At 39.5% G+C, this 13487-nt stretch overlaps 1 long non-coding RNA gene across 1 annotated transcript in view; it reads left to right on the top strand.

The window, feature by feature from the left end:
* Positions 1-412: 412 nt before the first annotated feature.
* The window catches only part of LOC122905540, a 47293-nt gene continuing 34218 nt past the window's right edge, over positions 413-13487 (top strand). The window contains exons 1-2 of the long non-coding RNA XR_006384349.1: positions 413-492; positions 2968-3019. This is a non-coding gene — a long non-coding RNA (uncharacterized LOC122905540). The remainder of the gene's footprint in view (positions 493-2967; positions 3020-13487) is intronic.

A 13487-nucleotide genomic window follows, 5' to 3' on the forward strand; every position in this document is an offset into this window, starting at 1 on the left:
ACTCTTTTGTTGACCGACATCATTGCACTGGGACTCCAAACACACTATCACCTCACTTGTTCAGAAGGAAGAGTATCAGGAGGAGAATTGATATTTTTTGGTGCTTCCTCATGTCGTTTCTCATGAAACTGACACAGCTGTCCTGTGAGCTTTGTATGACACTATCACCCTGGCCATACAGAAGAGGACACTGAGCTTGCTGATAGGAAGAGATTTGCCCAACCCACACAGTGAGCAATATCTGAGATGGGGCTGAACCCTTATCTAACTAACACCAATGGCCATTTTTTCCAACACTTACACTGTAGTTTGAATGATCCAGAGCAGTGCCAAGAACCAGGGAGTCCTTTAAAGGTCAGCTAAAGTACATGGCATTGACTTTATGTACTAACGAGAGTTTATTTTATTCATAGGCAATCTCCCAAGGCCTTGTTCAGAGATTTTTTTTTTCCCCTGCATAAAGCAGGAGAAATACTGAACTTCTTCCAAGATGTAAGTAAATCTTATTGACTCGCAGGGATGCTCCCTGATAAGAAGGGTTCAGTTCAGATATGCCTGTTGGACCACTTAGATCTTGTTTTGTCATGGTCCCTTCCACACCCCGCCCGACCATGTCACTGAGACTTAGGATCGTGTACAAAGAGAGGATAGTTTTTGAGCTCTAAGGATACAGGAGAAAGGGTTCTTCTTGATTCCCATCTGGGAGCAAGTACTTTGAAACATCTACAAATATGATTTAAAAGTTAAAATATATTCTTTCCCATTCCTAAAAGAATTTCTGGCAAATCATTTTGGTGTGAGATCAACAACACATAATGGATTTTAAAAATTTAAATCTGTGCTTACTTTAGCTTCTTCCTTTACTTTCACAGAGTTTTGTGTTGCTCTTGTTTACTCAGTTATTGACCAAAAATAAAACTTGATCATTAAGAGTCATGGTCCTGGGATCCCGGGATCAAGTCCCACAGTGGACTCCCTGCTCTGTGAAGAGACTGCTTCTCTCTCTGCTTCTCTCTCTCTCTGCTTCTCTCTCTCTCTCTCTCTCCACCCCCTGTCTTTCATGAATAAATAAATAAAATCTTTAAAAAAAAAAAAGATTAAGAGTTCTCCTAGATCCTACAAGGGAATTACTTATTAAAGCATTTTGAAGCAATGGGGTCATTCCCCATAACATCCATTAGGCCATTTCAGAGCAGATGGGTCTGAGCACTTAAAAAATCCAGTCTCAAAGAAAAAAAAAAAAAAGGAAAAAAAATCCAGTCTCATCATAATGGTGAAGAAAAAGCATACCTCAATATAGCTTCAAGAGCCAACAAGAAGTTAGGACAAATGGCCACGACAGCACAGGCTAGAAAACCAAGACTTTGGGGAGGTAAAAAAACTTCAAAAAGCACCTATTCAGAGTCAGTATTTTCAAAAAGGCCACATAGAAGTGTTTTTTCCAAAACCAAAGGCTCAGAGGTTAAGTTTAAATTTTAATAACTTAGGCAGCTAGCAAAGGAACTTTATTAGACTCAAAATTGGCATTAATCAGAATTTTCCATTAGATCCACTTTCTTTTCTACACAACACTCAGCATGCTTAGACATTAACCAGTTGTTATGAGGACTGTGTGTTTGTTATTATTTTATACCAGTACATTTGGGGCTATGGGATTATTTTCACAATAAAATTTTAGAAGCGTATAGCTGCCTGATACAGATCCAGCTTTGCCAAAATCTGGCATGGCTTGTTTCAGCTCTCTCCCAAGAGTGGGTCTTTATTGGGATAATTTGCTATAATGACATTTTATGAGAGAACAGTTTTCATGAGACATTCTTTTGGAAATAGGCAGGGATAGCCAGATGTTGTGCTTTATTTTTTGAGTTCCTAAATCCTGTTTTAACTCCACTTGATTTTAATAGTTATTAAGTAACCCTGAAATAAGTGCCAGAGTTTTCTTCAGTGTTTCATAAATCATAGACAAATGCCAAATGCCCCAAACAAAAGTTATGATAGAAGAGCAGTGACAGGAAACACACATACACACACACGAAAAAAAACCAAGGAAAACAAAAGATGATGTGAGCAGAACAGATTTTTCTGAAACCCTTTTTTATAAGCAGAGGTATGGGTCAGGAAAGGGTCCCATTTTTTTTACTATAATGTATTCTTTGTCTATAAAGATGTCTCTAGCAGTGATGAGTCTGAATGGATTCATCCACACATTCTGATCCTCTATTTTTTTGTGACTAAGGGATATGTTTTGCAAGGTGGCTGCCTGAAACCAAGATGGTGGAGGGGAAAGGGAAGGGAAAGGTGCAGAATCCAAGGTCCCAGAACAGGAAAACAAGAGCCACGTGACTTTTTGACCTTGGCCATTTGACTTAATAAGATACACAGTAGCCAAAATAACTCAAGTCCCTGATGCCCCTGTGACATATTATTCAGTTTATAGTGTGTGTCATGATGTCTGAGCAAGCATCTGCTTTTTTGTGTCCTGAAAAGTCCTAAAAATTTGCATTTTATAGTCATGGGCAGGGTGGTTGGAAAGCAAACATGTATTAAAAGTTCAAAGTGAAGGGCCCCTGGGGGATTCGGTTGGTTGAGGTCAGGTCATGATCTCGGGGCCTGGGATTGAGCTCCGAGTCAGACTCCATGCTGTGCATGGAGCCTGCTTAAGATGCTCTCTCTCCCTCTCTCTCTGCCACTCCCCACCCCGCACCTTGGACAAGCTTCTTTAACCTCTTTGTGCCTTAGTTTCCTCGTCTGTAATATGGGGATCTTAACACTACTTGCCTCACAGAGTTCTTGTAAAGATTAAATAAAGTGAGATGTGTAAAACACTGTCTATAGGTAGCATTATGCATGAGTTATTATTACTGAATACCTACTAGGTGCCAGACTGTTAGATGCTTTTGTATAATGTTTTATTTAATCTTTTTATAACAAACTTAGAAGTCATGCAATATTATTTCCATTTTGCAGATGCAGACATCAAGGCTCAGAGAAGTCAAGGAAATCACTCAAACATACACAGGTAAGTGGCCCCACCAAAAGGCATCAAATCCAGGTATTTCTGCTCCAGCATTATATCAAACACCATTGGTGCCCCCAGCTAACTTTAGCTGCCATTTGATAAACACCTACTGCATAGTCTAGACTATTACATTTTTAATCAATTTTATTGATTAGAGAATTATGTCTTTCCACCATCATTTGTCTAACTCATTAAAATTAATAGATAGCATTAAATAAGTGTATTTGACACCTGAAATTGAGTCACTCTGGGAGAAAGCCCTGTATATTACAGGTTTGGGTGCAATTGGAGGGAAAAAGAACAGTTGCTCCTTCCTTCCTTCCCTCCCTCACCAGACAGGAAGGGCCAGCAAACATACAGCTGCCTCTCAACAAAGTGACAAAGCCCAGGACAGCCGTTCTTCCTGAGCTGGGGACCATCTGCTAGCTCAATTACCAGGCAGTCGCTCTCATATGGGCTATCCTTTGGGGGCTCAAACGCACTCATAAATTTGGGAACAGGACTTTCCTCACCAAGAGGACTCAAGCAGGAAGCAGCCCTTCCTGACAGGCTGCTCTGCTCAGCTTCCTGGTATAGAAGAAGGAGAGGGGAGAAAAGGCAACAGAAAAACACCAATTAGAAACAAAACAAAACAGTAAGTGACAGTGTTAAAATAGCACAATCATTTAAAATTTGAGTTTATAAGGACTGTTGTAGTCGTGGTTGACATTTACCCTTTTGATTTGCCTAGTATTGGCAAAGTCCTTTGGAAGTTTCTCTAGGTTCCTTCTGGTTGTCAAGGCATAGGGTTGTGGGAGGAAACACATTTGAGACTGTGGGGAAAAAGAGCATGGGCACTGCTGGAGCCCAGAAAGGTAATATCTAGAAAACCCAGTAGACAGAATACCATGATGACACCATCAGAGAGAGGCTTGCAAGGGCTTGGTGTCTGTAGGGCACTTGGACTGGGCATGACGAGAGAAATAACATAGTTCATTGGTGCATCCAGAGATGAGTTTGTGACCTTAACTTCATAGGTCTCTGTGACCTGACCAAAGATACTAACTAAAGAATTACTTCAACACATCCAAACAGGTTTTAAGATTAAATTAATGGATAGGCTATCCATTATAGGGACTAACTTGCACTGTTGGAGAAATGATCCTAGAAAAATTTCTTTTTGTATGTGCCCTCTTTGAAGCAAATACAGTGCATACATATTTGGATGCATAGAACTGATTACCTAATTTTTCATGTTACAAAAATTTTTCCTTTTCACAAAAATTATCTTCTTGTCTTCTCTTAAATAGCAAGCTCTTTAAAAAATATGTGCATCTTTCTAAGTACACAACTACCAATGCTCCTTTCTTGCCCCAGTGATTCCCAAATGAGAATTCTACATGGCTACATGAGAATCATTTGGGTGTTCATTAAAAACAGCTTCCAGGGGCACCTGGGTGGCTCAGTGGATTAAGCCTCTGCCTTTGGCGCAGGTCATGACCTCAGGGTCCTGGGATCGAGTCCCGCATTGGGCTCTCTGCTCAGCAGGGAGCCTGCTTCCTCCTCTCTCGCTGCCTACTTGTGATCTCTCTCTGTCAAATAAATAAACAAAATCTTTTTAAAAAATTCTTTCAACAAATAGTGCTGGAAAAACTGTATATCCACATACAAAAGAATGAAGTTAAACCTTTACCTTATATCACATGCAAAAATTAACTCAAAATGGATCAAGTACCTAAATATAAGATCTAAAACAATAAAACTCTTAGTAGAAAGCATAGGACAAAAACTTCACTACCCTGGATTTGGTTTATTGGATATGACACTAACGGCATAGGTAACAAAAGAAAAATTAGACAAATAGGACTTCATGAAAATTAAAATTTTTGTGCATCAAAAGACACTGTCAACAGAGTATAAAAGCAGTCTACTAGGAAAAAAAAAAGGCAATCCACTGAATGGAAGAAGATCTTTGTAAATCACATCCCTGATGTGCAAAATATGTAAAGAGCTAAAATTCAACAACATAACAACAAACAACCCAATTCAGAAATGGGCAAAGGGACTGACTAAACATTTATCCAAAGAAAATATATGAATGACCAATAGGCACATGAAGAGATGCTCAATATCACTAATAATTAGGCTCCTGATACAGGGGCTCAATCTCAAAACCCTGAGATCATGACCTTAGCTGAAATCAAGAGTCAGTAACTCAACTGACTGAGACACCCAGGTGTCCCAAAAATATATTTTTAAGTTAGCAGACTAAAAAGGTTAGCAATTCCCCTAATCCCCACCTCCAAGCTTACCACTGAAGTCAGCATGGCTTTGGGCCTCTCTGAGCTGATTCTTACTTAAATCTACTGACAGAAAAATGGTGCCTACCTGAGACTGCCAAATAATTAAGTAAAGCAATCTACATGAAAGCACTGTGAGAGCTATTAACTATTATGAAAAGCAGAGGTGTCATTAAATCTATTTCTGTAGAATGTAATGAACTTGTTCTTTCAGTTAAATTTTTTATGGAATTCGGAAGCTGTTCTTATAAACTGACAGAGGATTCAAAATTTACACATTAAAAAAATATTTATTGCCCCTTTCAAGCTGGTCATCTTGAGAAACCATACATTTATTCTGACATTGCTACATTTGCTGGAAATATCTCTTTCAGTTATTATTTACATTTCTCCCTTTTTAAGTTATTAATATTTTACTTAACTGAACGCACTTACTTATCTTTTTAAATTTTTTTATTGTGTTATGTTAGTCACCATAAAATGTATCATTAGTTTTTGATTCAGTGTTCCAAGATTCATTGTTTATGTGCAATACCCAGTGCTCAACACAATACATGCCCTCCTTAATACCCACCACCAGGCTCACCCATCCCCCCACCCCCCTCCTCTCTCAAACCCTCAGTTTGTTTCTTGGGAGTCCACAGTCTCTCATGGTTTGTCTCCCCCTCTGATCCCGCCCCCTTCACTTTTCCTTTCCTTCTCCTAATGTCCTCCATGTTATTCCTTATGTTACACAAGTAAGTGAAACCATATGATAATTGACTTTTTCTGCTTGACTTATTTCAGTCAGCATAATCTCCTCCAGTACCATCTGTATTGATGCAAAAGTTGGGTATTCATTCTTTTTGATGGTTGAGTAATATTCCATTGTGTATACGGACCACATCTTTATCCATTCATCTGTTGAAGGGCATCTTGGCTCTTTTCACAGTTTGGTGATTGTGGACATTGCTGCTATGAACACTGGGGTACATATGATCCTTTTTTTTACTACATCTGTATCTTTGGGGTAAATACCCAGTAGTGCAATTGCCTGGGTCATATTTTTAATTTTTTGAGGAATCTCCACACTGTTTTCCAAAGTGGCTGCACCAGCTTGCATTCCCACCAACAGTGTAAGAGGACTCCCCTTTCTCCACACACTCTCCAACATTTGTTGTTTCCTGCCTTGTTAATCTTTGCCATTCTAACTGGTGTAAGGTGGTATCTCAACGTGTTTTTGATTTGAATTTCCCTGATGGCTAATGATGATGAACATTTTTATCATGTGTCTGCTAGCCATTTGTATGTCTTCATTGGAGAAGCACTGTTCATGTCTTCTGCCCACTTTTTGACATGATTATCTGTTTTTTGGGTGTTGAGTTTGAGAAGTTCTTTATAGATCTTGGATATCAGCCCTTTGCCTGTAGTGTCATTTGTGAATATCTTCTCCCATTCTGTGGGTTGCCTCTTTGTTTTTAAGACTGTTTCCTTTGCTGTGTAGAAGATTTTTATCTTGATTAAGTCCCAAAAGTTCATTTTCACTTTTGTTTACTTTGCCTTTGGAGATGTGTCTTGAAAGAAGTTGCTGTGGCTGTTGCCGAAGAGGTTACTGCTCATGTTCTTCTCTAGAATTTTGATGGATTCCTGTCTTACGCTGAGGTCTTTCATCCATTTTGAGTTTATCTTTGAACACACTTATTTAAATTTAACACATAAAACTTATATTTATAAGGACCAAATTTATATGTCAAAATACATCTGTTTTTACATACTTGTTTAGAAAACAAGAAACTCTGTGATTAATAAATAAGAGTTAGAAATAATTATATAATTCCTATAATACAAATGCTTTCCTGATCTAACCAATCTCAATGAATTAAAATTATTGTAATTTTATTTTACCCACTCATACTTAAAATCCCATTAAAGTTGAATATTTCATTATAATATATATCCCATTACTTTGTTCATCCTTAGTGGTAGCAAATCATTACCAATCACCAATTTTTAATGCAAATTTGATTTCTTGCAATGATCAGACGTCATTGAGAGCCAAGTCTAATGGTTCAGTGAAGGCAGTGATCAGTCTGGTTAATGCTTTTCTTTTTTCAAGACTAAGTGTTACTACTAGGTAATATTTAATTTTTCTTTAATTAATATGTCGAGATTTGTGTGTTTAAATGAGAGTTGCCCTACAAAATAGTCCCTGGACTGAGCAGCTTATCGACTTGTGATATGATTACTGATTAAGAAAATAATAAGGTATTATTTCCCAGCTATGACTGAGAAGCATGTTCTGCTCCTCCTTTCTTACCCCAACCCATTCCCTAGAACATGGTTTTTCAACTTTGTAATTAGTGACATTTGGAGCGAGATAATGCTTTGTTGTTAGGACTATCTGTGTGCACTGTGGGATGTTTAGCAACATCCCTGACCACTACCCACTAGATGTTGGTGCCAAATGTATCTGGAGGGCAAAGTTGCCCCTGATTGAGAACCGCTGCCCAAGATGGTAGCCAGACCTTAGTGTCCTATAGGTTTGGGCTTCTATTTCTCCAGGGGATAGGTATTTTTACTATCAAAGTCTAGGCCAAAAAATCTCAAATACAAATCCTTCCAGGAGCAGGAAGATCATTTGTATTAGTGAGGTGGACCAGATGTAAAAAAAAATTTCAAGTATTTCACTCTCTTCACCATAAGAAATAATGTGTGATTAATAATGCCAATGAATGGTCAACCCCAACACTAAGGAGCAGTAGGGATTGGTGAAGACTATAGTGAATTATAGAGCTTGTGCCCCATCTAAGTGGAGGCAGCCAGTTTTTGGCTCTAGCTAGTCACTGTCATGGAGGCATGTGCTCTAATGTTTCAGAACTTTCAACTTTGAGGGAAAAAGCCAGAAATTAAGATTTTCTTTTTGAACAAATAATCCAGTTAAGATATGGGCAGAAGATATTTTTCCAAAGACAATATCCAGATGGCTAACAGATGCATGAAAAGATGCTCAATATCATTCATCATCAGGGAAATGCAAATCAAAACCACAATGAGATACCACCTCACACCTGTCAGGATGGCTGAAATTAACAACATAGGAAACAACAGGTGTCATCTAGGATGCGGAGAAAGGAGAGCCCTTTTAACGCAATTGGTGGGAATGCAAACTTTCTACAGCCATTCTGGAAAATAGTACAGAGGTTCCTCAAAAAGTTGGAAATAGAACTGCCCTATGACCCAGCAATTGCACTACTAGATATTTATCCAAAGGATACAAAAATACAGATTTGAAAGGGCACATGTATGCTGATGTTTATAGCAACATTATCAACAAAAGCCAAACCATGGAAAGAGCCCAAGTGTCCATTGACTGATAAGTGAATAAAGAAGATGTGGGGTGTGTGTGTGTGTGTAAAAGGGAATATTATTCAGCTATCAAAAAGAATGAAATCTTGCCATTTGCAATGATGTGGATGGAGTTACAGTGTATTATACTAAGCAGAATAAGTCAGAGAAAGACAAATATCATATAATTTCACTCACATGAAATTAGGAAACAAAACAAATGAATATAACGGAAGGGGAGAAAAAGAGAGAAGCAAACCATCAGAGACTCTTAATGATAAAGATTTTTCTTTTTGATTGTTAAATCTTCCAAATTTTCTCACTCTGTCAATTAATTCAAAACGTGTAAAACCTTGAATGTGAATCTTGTGCCTGACCACTGGTCTCAGATATGCTACCCTGGGCAGAAGCACAGAATTAGATTGCTCTGAGGGGAGGGGATAGAAGCTGTGAGGGAAGGAAGGAAATGATTGGGATCCCAGAAGTACTTGACCCTTGATTCTGGGAAGATATGCTCTCAGGTAGCATCTTAAAGGTACTAGGATCTCTGCCAGGATGTCTCTATGATGCCTGGGGACCAGACACTTCTGTGTGGCCAAGTTTGCTACAGATGGAGCAGATGCTATGAGCACTGACCTTCAGATGGGCAAGGTCAGCTCGGTTAATGATCGTCTTGATGTCAGTGATGACCAGGATGTACTCAAGAGCAGAGACCCTTTCTCAACTTTCCTGGATCTCATGAGCCTCAGTGTCCTAGCCTCAGTGTCCTTAACAGTGGGGATCCCTCCCTCGGCAGTCCCCGCCCCTTACTTCCACCACATGACTGAGATTGGATTTCCCATGTAACCTGCTGTCATAGTGTCTGTAGATTGCTTTAAAACAATTTAGCACAGACTGGATGCATTAGTTTTATTCTAAACCCTAGGGGCAGTTAGCTGACATTTGAAATATCTGAACCAGAATATAAACTCTACAATAGTTTGTTAGCATTTGAAAGACTCTAATTAGAAACCCACACTCCCATGGTCTTTATCTCAGAATACTAGAGGCTTGTTAATTGGCAAAATGGATGTTGGAAAGGATTATTCATTGGAGAAGTCAATAGTGGACAGCGTATGGACCAGCTAGAAATCTGTACAGCCACACCTGCCCTTGCACAAACAAGGACTGAGGATCAAGTGAGCCCAGTAGTCTGTACCTACACCCTTCAATATGGCACTGGTCCTGTAATGCTTTTTGGAGACCACACATGTTAGCTGACTCTGGCCATAAAATGCTGTCACATCCACCTTTGGTGAAACTTTCAAACAAGATGGCTTCAAAGATCTTAAAAATCAGAAATCTGGGATTTTACTCTGCAAAATAATTTCATGACTGTTTTTGTACCTGCTTGGGAATATATGTGTGGCAGAATCCAGCCTGAAACTCACTTTAACAGTAAAAGAGGGTGTGGTTATGGCTGTCACCTAACTGAACTATTAAAGACTGAGATCGCTACCAATAAGAACCAGGGCTTGGGAATATCCAAATTGGCTTAGGTCAGTTCTCCATGTCTTCCAACCCTGGTGGATAGATGATGAGTCCAATTTCATAGGATCTTGAAAATTAAGAGTATGATGCTTCCTACTACAGAACCAGGGAATGGATAACTATTACACACTTATTCCATCCATAATGCCAATGCCAACATTTGGAGGCTCTCTTTTATAACCACTGTTCGTGAAAGTCAGCCTTCCTAATTGTTACACCTGACATGTTAGAACCACACATTGTTGGAACTGTGTGTCTGTAGTCTCAGCAAATGAAGCTGATGTTCCTGCCCAGAAGGGATGGGAGAGAAGTCTCACAGAGCTTTTACTATATTTTATTCATTTTCCATATTTTGCCTTGAAACGTCCATTCATTTCTATTCAACCAACAAATAAGAACCTATTATGGGTTAGCCCTCAATAGACGCCATGTAAAGATGATCAATATGAATTAAATGTAAATCCTGAAACAACTGACTTTATAATTTGGTGAGAAAGAAAGAAATATGTGCAAATGTCAGTCAATAATTCAAATCAGAATATGATAATTTAAAAATAAAGGGATAGAGGCTTCTGGATGGATCAGTCAGTTAAGTGTCAGACTCTTGACTTCAGCTCAAGTCATGACCTTGGTGTTGTGAGATCAAGCCCTGTGTCGGCTCCACACTGGGCATGGAGCCTGCTTAAGATTCCCTCTCCCGGGGCGCCTGGGTGGCTCAGTGCGTTAAGCCTCTGCCTTCAGCTCAGGTCATGATCTCAGGGTCCTGGGATCAAGTCCCACATCAGGCTCTCTGCTTGGCAGGGAGCCTGCTTCCTCCTCTCTCTCTCTCCCTCTCTCTCTCTCTCTCTCTCTGCCTACTTGTGATCTCTGTCTGTTAAATAAATAAAATCTTAAAAAAAAAAAATTCCCTCTCCCTCTGTTCCTCCCCTCCCTGCCCTCTCTTGCACTCTCTAATTAAAAAAAAAAAAAAATGGTGGGGGGGAATAAATATCATGCTGGGAGCTCTGACTGCAGGGATAATCAGTCTTCAGAGAAAAGGATGAGATGAGTCTTAAAGAATGAAAAGGGATTTGATAGAGCATGAGGAAGTTGTTTTGTGTAGGTGGAAAGTCCCAGAGACAGGAAAGTCCTAAACTGTACAGGGAAGTGTAGGTAAAAGGACACAGCAGGAGGAATGTGGAACTAAATCTTCACCATATCTAGCTGGGCAGTTTGCACCTGGCACTGAGGGACCCTGCCACATGGTCTCTTTTCTTTCTTTGATTTTTTTTTAAGATTTTATTTATTCATTTGACAGCAAGAGAGGGAACACAAGCAGGGGGAGTGGGAGAAAAAGAGGCTTCCCAACGAGCAGGGAGCCCAATGTGGTGCTCAATCCCGGGACCCTGGGATCATGACCTGAGCCAAAGTCAGGCACTTTATTTTGATTTTCATTATTATTATTTTTACAGAGCATAAAGTATTTTACTGTGTGAGTTGTTAAAGCAAAATGGTTAATTAGCTATGCAAAATCCTTTGGTACCTCTGAGCATAGCACACAGCATTTCTGGAGGCCAGTATAGTGATATGTATCAAAGGTCTTTAAAATGGTTCTTAGGGCTATTTTTTCTAATTTGTACAAAGACCCCCTACGGGTTAGTGGAACCTCATTCTTGCTAGTCTTGAATGTCACCTCGCATCCCTCAGGAGTCTGGGCTTTGTTCTGTAGGCAATGAGAAGCCCTTATGAATTTTGGGGAAGGATTAGAAGAGTCTTTGAAAAACAATGTGAATAATGAGAATAATAACAAGATGGGTATTAAGCACACTTTTCATTGGGGCTCACTCTGTTTCAGTTATATTCTTGGATATTCACAAAAGCCTCTGAAAAGTAAATTTTCTAACATACAAGCAAATGGATCACACAACAGATGGATTTTTTAAGAGCTCACACCAAGTACAAATCTAAAGCCTGGCTCTAGACCCTCAGTCTAGAACCTAATCTCCCTGGTTTTTATTAGGTTGGATCTCTTCAATGATCTCTAGTGTGGTATTCAATGGAGTGTTTGGATGAAGTGCAAAATAAAACAGAAAAAAAAACCCCACATATATAATCTAAGAGTAAAAACTTCATGTTTCTCCTTTTGTTTAGACATTATTCATTTTTCCATTTATAACTAAACTTCCCTTAAACCTTCTAATAAGATAAAACTAAGATGGAGCACCTGGGTGGCTCAGTGGGTTAAAGCCTCTGCCTTCGACTCGGATCATGATCCCAGGTTCCTGAGATAGAGCCAGGGAGCCTGCTTCCTCCTCTCTCCCTGGCTGCCTCTCTGCCTACTTGTGATCTCTGTCTGTAAAATAAATAAATAAAATCTTCAAAAAAAAAGATAAAACTAAGATTATAAGGCATCAATAGGTAGTTTACCCGAATCAGTTCAAGATCATGAGCAAAAAAGGACAAACGACTTTCCTTCATGCAGACTCTGACATATTTCCACGTGTCTCTGTGTTAAATAATATACAGCATCGATCCAGCAGTCACTGGGTCATTAGTCATTAGCAGATCCAGCCTAAAGTCTTTCCAGGCCTCCAGAAGCAGCAGTGTCTTTCCTTCCTGGGTACAGATCAAATTTCCACTCCAGGGAACACAAAAAGGAATTCAAATTCCAAGGAGAGACCTTTTCCAGAAGGAGGCTCCGCCCCCTTACTGGAGTTTGGCTTTCCCACCTGGTGTTCTGGGATTTCTGCACAGATAAAGACCAGGCCTCCAGGTGCAGGGCATGGAGGCGGGAAGGGGGAGGCACTAAAAGGAAATGTTGGAATCATCTAGTAGGATTTCTCTAACCCACATGCGTCTCATCTAGAGAAAAGAAAATTGAGTCTCAGAGAGTTTAGGTGACGCTTCAGGTTACAAGGTTCCTGATTTCCAGCCCACTGCTTTCCTACCACACTATTCAGCCTCACGAAGTATGTATTGTTCTCTCTTGCTTATGCAATAGAATAGTCATTATTGGGTTTTTTTTTTCCCAATTACCATCCTCTCATAAGGAGGTGCTTTTTTGTTAGCATTTGTGATAATTGAAATCTATGTCACCTAACAGACGGTTGGTTCACTGTTTTGAAGTATATACTTAAGTGGTTTTTAGTAGATTCCCAATTTGTACAGCAACCAGCACTTACTAATTCTAGAACTTTTTCATCACCCCCAAAAGAACCCCTGTACCACTTCGTAATTATTCCTCATTCTCCCTTCCCCTAGGCCCTGGCAACCACTCGTCCACTTCCTGTCTCTATGGATTTGCCTCTTCTGAGCATTTCATATCAGTGGGATCATACACTACGCGGCCTTCTGTG

This window comes from Neovison vison, chromosome 4 (genome assembly GCF_020171115.1).
Source record: "Neovison vison isolate M4711 chromosome 4, ASM_NN_V1, whole genome shotgun sequence".
Classification (NCBI taxonomy): Eukaryota; Metazoa; Chordata; class Mammalia; order Carnivora; family Mustelidae; genus Neogale; species Neogale vison.